The sequence below is a fragment of the Platichthys flesus genome, chromosome 15 (assembly GCF_949316205.1).
Source record: "Platichthys flesus chromosome 15, fPlaFle2.1, whole genome shotgun sequence".
Taxonomy (NCBI): Eukaryota; Metazoa; Chordata; class Actinopteri; order Pleuronectiformes; family Pleuronectidae; genus Platichthys; species Platichthys flesus.
The window spans coordinates 17,010,707-17,021,931 of record NC_084959.1 but is presented as its reverse complement, the minus strand read 5'-3'; positions in this window follow the sequence as shown (position 1 = coordinate 17,021,931).

The following is an 11,225-nucleotide window of genomic DNA, read 5'->3' as shown; positions in this document are numbered from 1 at the left end:
CTCTCCAGAGCCAAGCGTTAATGCAAACCCTTTGACTCTACAGACGGGAGAGTGGAGGAGGTGAAACCAGCGCACGCTCGAGAGCAGCACAGACGGTGATACTTCTCTCTTCATCATCATCCCTGCAGGAGATGTCTGATGGCAACATAAATCAAGAACATTATTGAATCAACTTCTCTCTGGAGGCCCAGCTGTGGCTACAACCACACTCATAATTTCATTTTTAAAACAAAAAATATCTTAGTCGACTGAAGCATTTTAGCTCCGTATCAGTAATAATCCCCATTCATACCAACACAACTGACAATGTCACATTCACGTCTACTGCGTCCACTCTGCAGCAGGTTACTTACACAGAAAATCCTACGAATGGGAAACAGCAACAGTGAAAGTGGGACGAGGGATTTGATTTCTTGGACCGACAACGAGGTGGAACTGGTATTGAAAGAAAGTGTTTGCAACATTTTTCATTCACCATTTGTAGTCGGTTTGTTGTAAAAACCCATCTGGATGCCAATGCGGGTGACTTCATCATCCAATGTGTCCTAACGTCTCCATTTTAGGCCCGTCCAGAATGCAATGCCATCGTTTCAGACTAAAACTGGGCCAGCAGCTTCAGTCTTAGCTCGAAAACTCAAAAAAGTGTGGACGTTAGACGTAACCATAGCAACAGGGATGACTAGTAAGCAGCTCCTGTGGGTAGCTGCCGGATAACCCCGAGAAAAAGTTGTGTGATGAGTAAGATTTATATAAATTCATATTCACAAGCAGTACAAAAAGTACTTTTTCCCAGGAGCAGCTAGAAATAAAATGACTGTGCAGTATTTTCAACATCTGAATCCGCTCATATCAAACCTAGTCAGCCACAAGGAAATGTTTTATTGTGGAAATCAACGAAACAACTCAATTGCTCAAATAACTCACTACCAACAGTGAGCTAGATAGAACCCCAAAAATCTATCACATAAAGACAACAATAAGCCAGTGGTGAAAACGTCCTCAATGGATTCACTGCTTGAAGAAAGTACCAACAAGTTTTAGCTTTTGATAGCAACAAACTAAGCACATTGGCGCTGAGGAGTCACATGAATGTCTGCAGAAGAACAGGTGCTGCAACTATTGGCAGATACTTTTCCAAGAACACAACTTGGCCACCAAAACAGGAGGACAGGGAGGCCAGAACCCAGCCCAGTGAAGTATGTAACATGCACGGATCGTGGCTTATGTGTAAACAGGTTCTGATTTGATTTGGAAATAATTGTTGGTGATGGTTCGGAGCCAGTGCGGGCTTCCAGCAGTGGACCCGTGCAGGACTCTAATTTGCATAAATTTGCAACACATAGAACAGTCTCAAAGCTCAGAAAAGTATTTCAAACTCAAGTAATCCATAATCAACAAAGGTTTAATTTTAATTCCATGCTTATTTAATTCCTGGACCATAAGTAGATGGCTAGAAATAAATAGATACAAACACTTCACCAGATACATGTGAATACATGTCAGAAAAGCAAAGGCAGGATTGACACATCACAGTACAACAGGCTCAAATACTGTGTAAAATAAAACCTGAATTTTCTTTTTTTCCTCAGCGCATTTGGGAGGAGACAGTTTCTCCTGTTCCCTATTTGGGCCTGGTGTTCTGGCAGCTGGCAGACACACCGCTCTCCTAGTTTGTGTCCTGTCAGTTTGGATCAGATGAACGATGGCCGAATTAATCCCTGACCGACGATGAGCTGACTGCAGTCTAATGTCAGCAGCAGCTTCACTGAGCGCACTGCCACGTGTTAGCTCCTCTTTGTACGTCCACAGCCAGGAGGAGGACTCGGGGCGGAAGTGACATGTGGATTTACTGCCTATGAATGTGGATAATATTATGGTTTCTACACATGATATGAAGTTGTAAAAAAATATCCGCCATGACATTACAGACCCTGTGTTTTATTAGGTTTGGTTTGGTTACGCACAGTTGGATGAAGCAGCGGGGTTCAGATGGTCCTCAGGTTTGTAAAGCCTGCTGACAGTCGACTGTGGTGAACTAAACTATGCTCCAAAATGAAGAGCCATTTGAAATCAATCTAAAAATAGAATTCACCAAACAAAACTGAGATTAAAACCCAAACTAAAGAATCCAAAATGGCGGCAGATGAACACATCCATAGATATATATATATAAAGGCCAGATGTCTCGTCCGCGTTGCCGGCCAACTGAGTCGAACGTCCGCACATGGCGGCCATCTTGCCACAGTTAGCTCACTCACCCATAACATTGAGTTGGTAGTGGTACATGTGCTCATAAATAATTTGAATTATTACTTGTTTAAACTAAACATGTAATAATTCAAATTATTTTATTATATTAGTAATATTCTGTTGGTGTGCACCTGGTTGTTCACCCACATCACCACTAGGGGCTTCTGCACTGTTTACACAGGACTAACGGCCAGAGGAAATTCCAAGATGTTATTAGTACATTTTCTATTGAAGAAAAGAAAATGGGAGATATCCAGGAGAAAGTTGAAATAATGAGACGGATGAAAGTCGTTATTTCACAATTTATGATATTATGAGATTATAATTGTGTATAAACGAGAAAGAAAATCAAACGCTTACAAGAATAAAGTTGTAGTTTAACGAGAATGAGATGAAAGTCTTTATCTAATGAGAAATCTGTCATAAAATGACCATATGAGAGTTGTAATTTAAGAAAGTTATAATATTATGAGAATATAGTTGTAATCTTATGAAAAAAATATCATATTATTACTGAAATAAAGTTGGAATTTAATGAGGATAGTGTCATTATGTTGAAAGAATAATAAAGAATCATAAAATAACGAGAAGAAATTTGTAATTTAATGAGAACAAAGTTATATTATTAGAATATAGTCATTGTATTGCAGGAATAATGCTTTCATTTAATGAGGGGAAAAAATCCTAATATTACAAGAATAAAGTTGTAGTTTAATTAGATAAAAAGACAATTTTAATGGAAAATAAATAAGGCTGATATCCTAAACTTATGGTCATAATGTAATGTCACATACAGTACTTTTTTTACAGCAACACAGACAGTTTCCGACGAAAACAAATCTAAAACTCATCTTTACAGAATTCATCTTCAACAAGATTGAAAGAGTTTTAATACTGTTGTATGTGACTTGTGTTAACCGGTGCCATAGCATGATCCCAGGCTGGTCCCAAGTATTTAAAAGTATTTCTCCACACCTCAGGAGAACAATCTTAATCCACTTACAGCTATTTCCCAGAAGTCCCAATTCTCCCGTGAAGCCATCAGGCCTCATGTCCGCCAGGTCACTTCACACACAGAGGTGTGAGGAGCTGACTGCTGGAGTCACACACTGGTTGATAAGAAATTGCTCAGTCATTTTTGCAAATATTGCAGATAGGTGAGAGGGTGAAGATGTAAAGTCTCAGTGTGTCATCCAGTTTATAACAGGTCATGTGCACTTCAGGATTTTTGGGTTCTGACCACTGTGCATGTCTCTAATTCCACATTCAGACCTGGTTTACATCAACACACACTTAAAGTTCCCTTTATGATGTCGAATTTCCTATCTGCCTCATTAAAATACATAAATACTCAAATGACAGAATATACAAAATATACACATGAATAAAAAAAGATTTTACAAGAAACCTTGTGTTGATGTTATTTCGAGGGCAGTTAGTTAGTTGCCTCCTCCTTGCACCAGGCCCGAGATTGTGCCCTTTCTATCAGCCTCCAACCAGAATTACTACTATATTGATAGCTTCCTTTTACTCATCAGCAGATATAAGTGAGTGACATGAAATTGAGGTTAATGTTCCCATTTATCTTCCTACTTTGTCCCTATTTGTTATGATGACCTCATCTCTGACTTTCCTTTTTGAAACACCTTCAGGCGGATCCTAACTTCTAGGCCTCGGCTTCATCAGGCACGAAATCCTGAGGACATACCACGGAAGCGGTAATCTCTCAGACAACAGTTTCATTCAGACTTTGAGAAAACCCACAGGGTGTTTCTGCATTGAACTTGTGTCAGCCGCTGACTGTTGGCATTACATGTAATTCCTAGCGATGCCACTGGGGCTACAATTTTATTGCCTCAATAAGCTGCTTTTCTATTTCAACATTAAACCTGTAAAGTTGAAAATTTTGCTTTGTACCATCATATCTGCTCAGCAAGTCCAGTTTTATGTCACAATACTGTTAAAAACTGAATCAGGACCATAAATCAGAATCACAACCCTGTTGAATTAGTCATGATTTGCCCAGATGCTTTTCAATGTGCCTCTGGGGCAGAAATGTACAAATCCTGGAGGCTTAATGCTTCCCAAGGGTCTTTTAAAACTTTGTAAACCACAATGGTATTACATCATCAAACCAAACTGTACATTTCCAAACCTCTGCCAGCACCGTGAAGCACTTACTCATTACTTTTTCTCAACTGCCGAACAGCATTGTTCCATGATGTTACCATGACAGAGCTGATTTATCGCACCTAGAGTAACACTGTTCACATTCCTCTGTCCGTTCTCTGTCTGTGTTGAGGGCAAGATATCTGATGACTGGTTGGTTTAATTCCTGGATGGAAGTCAAATACTTCTATCAGGGTCTGATACGGTATCTGCGGCCTCCGCGCTCCTAATGCAGTGACCTCATCCTCATACACTGTAGGAATAATGACACAATGTGCCCTCAAACAACCTCTCCCCTGTTTAATACTATATGTCAAGTATGATAAAACACAGTATATTGTCCATAGTGGCCAATGTGAGTAAGTGCAATCAATTATTAAGAAAGTTGAACGTATTCACCTATTGAGAGAGATGAGTAATGTTGCTCTTACTGAAATAAGATACGGTATCTGCTCTTGTCTAATCACGCTTCTGTCGGTTTGTTGTATTGTAAGAGTCGAGCAGATGCTACATGGAGTTGTTTAAAATGATTATGTCTCATGCTGTGGGTGGCTCAGTGAGCCCTACGGAGTGTGTAGCAGAAATCAAACCAGCAGCCCCATGGCAGAGCTAATGTCAAGACTGAGCGTGAGCCTGACCTTTGCCCGGAGCTTACAAAGCCTGGTTATTAAAATGACAGGTGGTGTCACTTTTTACACTTCCTTTGAGGTAAGGCCCCTAACTACTATCATGTAAAGAAAGTGTACCAAGGGGGAGGATAGAACTTTTACAAGCGTGTTGCATAATGTGAGCTTCAAGGGGCACCCCTCTCCCTCACCATCCGTTCACAGGTGAAACAGAGAATTCACACCGACGTGCTTTGCTTCATCTCCATGAGACAGCAGCTTTCAAGGAGCTGCAGCGCAACCTCTGCATGCTCAAATATTCTGTGATTGTGATGTGATAGTGCCAAGCTCTAAAAGTATGCATAATACTGTGTTGGCAGAGGAGAAACACCACAGAAGAGTGGCATGAACACACTGTCAAAATGTGTTAGATCACAAAGAGAGCAGATTTGACCTTGTATGGCTCATTGAAGTTCTGCTCTGAATTATTGAGAAAACTAAAACAACACATTTTTTCCACTCCGATTCTAAGAACCGCAGTAACAGTTAAGATCTGCAGTTTTTGAAAAAACCACAACAAGGCATTCCTTCACAAGTCGTAAGTAGTAATTATCTCAAGATGAGCAATAAAGCTGTTAAAAACATGAAGAGGGACCTGTCCTCAGCACGTGCAAACTGCACAATCCTCTGATTCTAGTCCCCTCTTAGAAACCAAATCAAATTGATTAGTCAATGTGACCCTTTGTAAAGTGCTTCCGGCTGTTACAGCAAAGCTATGAGTGATCTTCAATGAAACAGGGACTGATACACGTCCTCTATCACCACAGCTTTTTGATACCATGTTAATAGTCTCCCCGTTCTTACTGGAAAATTTGCTATCTTTATCTATCATCTATCTATTATCTATCAATCTGAGGATCTAATATCACTTATGTTGTAATGCTCACAGAACATTGATATGTGTAAGCTGGTAGATGGTGTTCTGGTTTGGTATTGATCGGTTATAAATGGTAACAAGGTGAAAAGGTTGTGAGCAGGTTTTTTTCCACTAAGACACCCGAAGTCCGTCTCTTTAACAAGCCTGTGATAAAAGTGGTTGTACAAGCTGGATAGTCGGAGAGTGCAATGTTGGTGCCAACCTCCCCAATGACACCTACTAATTACGCATGGGCCAAGCTGTAAAAAGACAGATAGTAATGATTTTTTTTTTTGCCAAACTTGCTCTAACTTGCTCTATTTTGAGATCTCTGACATGGTAATTTGTGGTAGAGACAAAATGCATTCCACTCTTGAAACACACACCCCATAGAACACCTTGACCTCAGTAAGAGCGCCCGTAAAACGTCCCGGGCTGTTTTGATGTGAGGTGTAACAGTAGGGAGCTGCAGGAAGTTTGTGGCCGCAAGCATTCGGCCTGCTGAAGTGCCTCTGGGCAAGACGCTACAGGGCAGCTCTGCATTTGCTGACCTGAGGCATGCAGAGAGGAGAATGGAAATTTTCCTTCAAGGGATGCAAATCACACACACACACGTTTGTTTTTGGATGTTCTTTGGTTAATGTTTAGCTCACAGGTCTCTATAAGTGATACACCGACATAAGCAATGTTAATAATTAGAACGACACTCGGTAGAGCACATATCTCTGCCAGGTCCCTTACACTCAATCAAGATGCAACCAATTTCACACACTCATAAACCCTTAGACATGAACGTTGCACATATGAACAACAACACATAAATCTCCACAGTGTTCAGGTGAGGAGTGGAGCGGCAGGCAGAGGCAGGACGTAACGTATCAACACGAGCGTTGGCTCTTATCACCAAAAACTCTCCTGACATCTTCTTCAGTGTCTTCTTCAATGTGGCACTGCCTTTTTTTATCCTAAGAGATTTGTATTATTCTTGTCATCAACCCCTGCGGAGGATCTCTTGCTTGTCTTCTCACATCGGCTCCTTCAGACATTCTGTGGACTTTATAAGGAGCTTCCACAGAAACTCTGAAGGCTCTGACTCTCACATACAGCCCCTCCAGAGAATGTCTGGCGATTCTCTTGAATTCTGTGAAAAGCAGCTATACGTGTCCGATTTTTTTTCTGATTTTACCCAATACCATTAGTTATTCCATGGGGAAAATGTAAAAAAAATGCAATGTTAAAGAAAGAGATAAAAAAAAAGTTGAATTGGTTCTTTCCTGTCTCAACTCCATCCTTACACCAACTTGCTTACGAAAAAATTAACAGATGATAACGAACATGTTTAACTGCACTACATGAAAATTACAAACAGTCGGAAAGGTGAGTCATCTTTACTCGACAATTATGTCATCAGCATGTTTTCATTTGCACGTTTTGTGGCAGCATGACTTGGAAAAAGCTTCATAGGAGTCAAAAGCATCTCTTACCAAACTGCAGCCTCAACTCACACGTGTCTGGGGGAATGACGTCTAATATTATGAATGCATATGAAAGACAAGGGCAGTCAAGTCATCGTAAAAAATTTGTAAAAGTGTATGAATTGTTCGCACCAGTTTTCACACATTTGCTCTGCACAATATTCACTTGTGGGGAGTATGTTAATGCTGCTGCTGGTCTCTGATCTTCATGTGTTACTGATTTCAACTCAACAGTGCATCCAGTTTTATGAGAACACTGTGTTTTGAATGTAAACCCTTTTTCTAAAGTGTTGTGCAATAAATCCACGATACGGACTCAAAATGGAAAAAGGCACAGGGTTAGTGTCGCCGGTGGAGATCAGCGATGTCTGTGTTGTGGTTTATACGACGGAAAGACCGTGAATGTCTTCGGAGGTGATCGCCGTGTATTCTGACAGACCAAGTTAAAAGCAAGTCCTACAACAAATCTAAGGGGAGAGGAGAAACTTGACATATATAAGGAGGGGTCGCCTGGAAAGTGGATTTAGGGGTACAGGACTTGAACATGCTAAGCACATTACCTAATGTACATGGCACAACCAAAATGTAAAGAGGTGGTGGTCTGAGAGGCGGTGGTCTAGTGGCAGAAACTTGGGGCAGAGAAGGTCTCTGGTTCGTCTCTGGTTCGACTCCACGGAGAGACAACAAAAGACGAACCTGGATTGATCTGTCCAAAAATCCAAGAGTCTCCCTAACCTGTCTAGTGCCCCTGAGCAAGGCACCTTACTCCCCCAACATCTGCTCCCCGAAGCACCGTACATGGTCGCTCACTGCTCTGTGTGTCCTGCATCAGATGGGTCAAAAGCAGAAGTTAAATTTCCCTACCTGCATGAGTGTGCCTCATCAGTGTGCCTGTGTTTGGGACTAATAAATGCATCTTAATCTTAATCTAAACAAAAGTTTGAGCTCACAACATCAGGTTCCTTTACCATGCTTTTCAATCTTATAACGCAAAAACCAACAGTTGTTTTCTGAGGCCTGAAAATTGCAAGCCAATCTTTTACCCATTAATTAAGGAGAAGTAATTGTATTGGAAGGTTATTAGAGTCCTTGAATTATTCCTCTATCAAACAATTCAGTTCATTCAAACTCAGCAGCAGCATAAGACACAAGTTCCGTGTATTGACCTGAACCTGTGTTCTTAACCAGGCTGTCAAACTTGTTGTGTTAACCTGGCAGAGACTCCAAAGGAACCTTTAGGGAACTTGCCAAAGAGGTCAAGAGTCATAAGAGGGAGACAGTTACCAGATCTGAGAGTGACTGATGGTTGGACTCAGACATTGGCCCGAGGTGGGGTCACGAGGTGGTCAGCGATTTACTGTTTCCGTCAGCCCCTTTCACTCTTCCCGGTTCTGAGGTATCATGCTCCTCCCTCTGTTTATCACAAGTACATTTTGAATAATAACACAGTTTGCTACCACTCCGCCTGCTATGACGCTCTTCTACTTGACCTTCATAGCCAACTAAAATGAGACACGGGTGGAGAAAAGGCGAGACGATTGCATTGGAATTGGATTAAGTCATATTTTGATTAAAATATGTTGCTGTTGTCAAGAAAATGTGGTCATCTGAGCTGCTCTCAGTCTAAGTAGATGGAAGTAGGGCAGATAGACGGAGTTCCTTAAAGGCCTCACGGCACATGTGCACTGGGCAGCGGAGGACACATCGCTAACAGGAACCAGACTCGCCTCTTCTTAAGGTCAGACGCTAGATGCAGCAGTAAAGGAGCGCACAAACCAGGAGATGCATGTGTCTTTGAAATTGTTGTTGGACGTCAAATGACAGCACTTGTGACCTGCTAAGATTCAAGTATATTCCTGTTTTTAATTAGTGGAAATAACTGCAATATGTGCATGTATAGATTTACCTGGAGTTTCAGATGGAGTACAGACACACTTGTCGACCTCAGTTGTCCTCTGCTGTGAGTCATCTTTGCATCTGGGAGTGTGTGATCAAATATGCATGAGAATGTACATTCATTTTTGAGAAAAGGTGGAATTGCCCCTGAAAACGTATTCACTTCTTGTCATGCAGTTTGCTTTATCAGCACTGTGGTTTAAACGTGGGACTCACTGCAGCCAGTGAGCAAAGTGTCAACTCTGGCTGGCACCCCAAAGACTGTACTGCATGTGTTGTTTGGCACCACGAGAAAGTCTCCTCCAGAGGTTTTTCTAATTAGTCTGCAAAAATATATAAAAACAGTAGCAGGGAACAACATCCCCGGTGCCCCGGAAGCAGACAAAAGATATAGTCATTAACATCTGTTTCTGTCGAATACACACCCAGTATGACCAGTGACTCGTGATGGCTCTGTAAAACACTTTTGAACTTTCCTTCTAAAAAACTAATCTTAACATGTTAATACTATGTCTATATGTATTTTTTTTTGCACCAGGATAAAGGCATGACATTGAGTAAATCAAAACTGTCTTAAGATCTACACAAATTACCTTAATGCAAAGATATCTTGTTCAAAAGGCAGAAATTAGGTTTTGTGCGGCCATCGTGATCATGACCTTAAGCCACTCAAATCTAATCAATAAATCATCGAGTGTAGGTGAACAATTGTGCTATATTTGAAATTATTCTCTTGGAGCGTTCTTGAGATAACATGTTCACCAGGGAAATAAAGGCCTTTGTGAGGTCTCTGTGACCTTGACCTTTGACCTTCAATGACTTTAGCATCCTTACAGTCTATGGTTTCCAATAAGCACAGCTCATTAATCTTAATCATAAAGCAAAGTATTGAACAAATAAATATTTTTATAAAATGATAGACAAAGTTGAAAACTTCTCCTTCATCCCCTCCAATGGAGGATCTAAAAGTGTACAGGTATTAATCCGATATCAATCTTAAGTCCAAATTACAAATGTGAACCTGATGCTGGTGCTGGAGGAGACTTATCAGTGTATTAACCAGTACCAGAAGAACTAAATACGATGTAATTCCAGTCACTTATGAGTTTCTGAGAATTATCTGTGGGGTTTGAACCAGTTTAAGTTGGAAGTTTACGTTACATGACGTGAGCTTTAGATAAATAGGAGAAACGGCCTGAAGGTTAATACAGTCAAACTGGAAACATGTGTTTAGGCTGAGTGCACTTCAGAAAGCTACGTCCAGTTGCCTAAACCTAAATCCTAATTTATGTGGGAAGTATTGTCTCCAGCTAATTGTAATTTAGCACTGAACATCCTCTTAGGTGATGTGCACTCTGGAATTAACTCTAGCTTAGGATCAGCTTTTGCTCCCATGTGGTTTAATTGCACGATATCAATAATGTTGTAAATACTGAAAAGGAAAGAAGAACGAAAGAAATCTTGTTTTGTTTGATTGTAAACTTAGGAGATTCATAGCTCTATAAAATTAATAAAATACAGCACATTTTTATATATTTAAAATGATGGGCAATTCATTTCTAAACTCAGCTAAGATGAGTCAAGAAATCGATTATTTGTTATTAGATCTCACAGATGTAATTTCCCCATTGAGAGATATTTGCTGAAAACAAGTACTGGGTCACCATCATGGCAGCTTGAGTGTTTTTGTCCCCTTGAAGTCCCAACGCATGAGGCAGGAGGTGGGAGCCTGCCAGTATAAGCCATGATATCATGAGAAAGTAAGCGAGCTGTGCTTCATGTTCCAGAGATCGAATTTGTCCATCTGAACTACACGTGGAAACAAAGGCTGAGGATATTTATACTGACATCTGATACAAGTTTCAACATGGGAACGTCAGCATTGGGAAGAGGATGATGTCAGGAGCTGTTTGG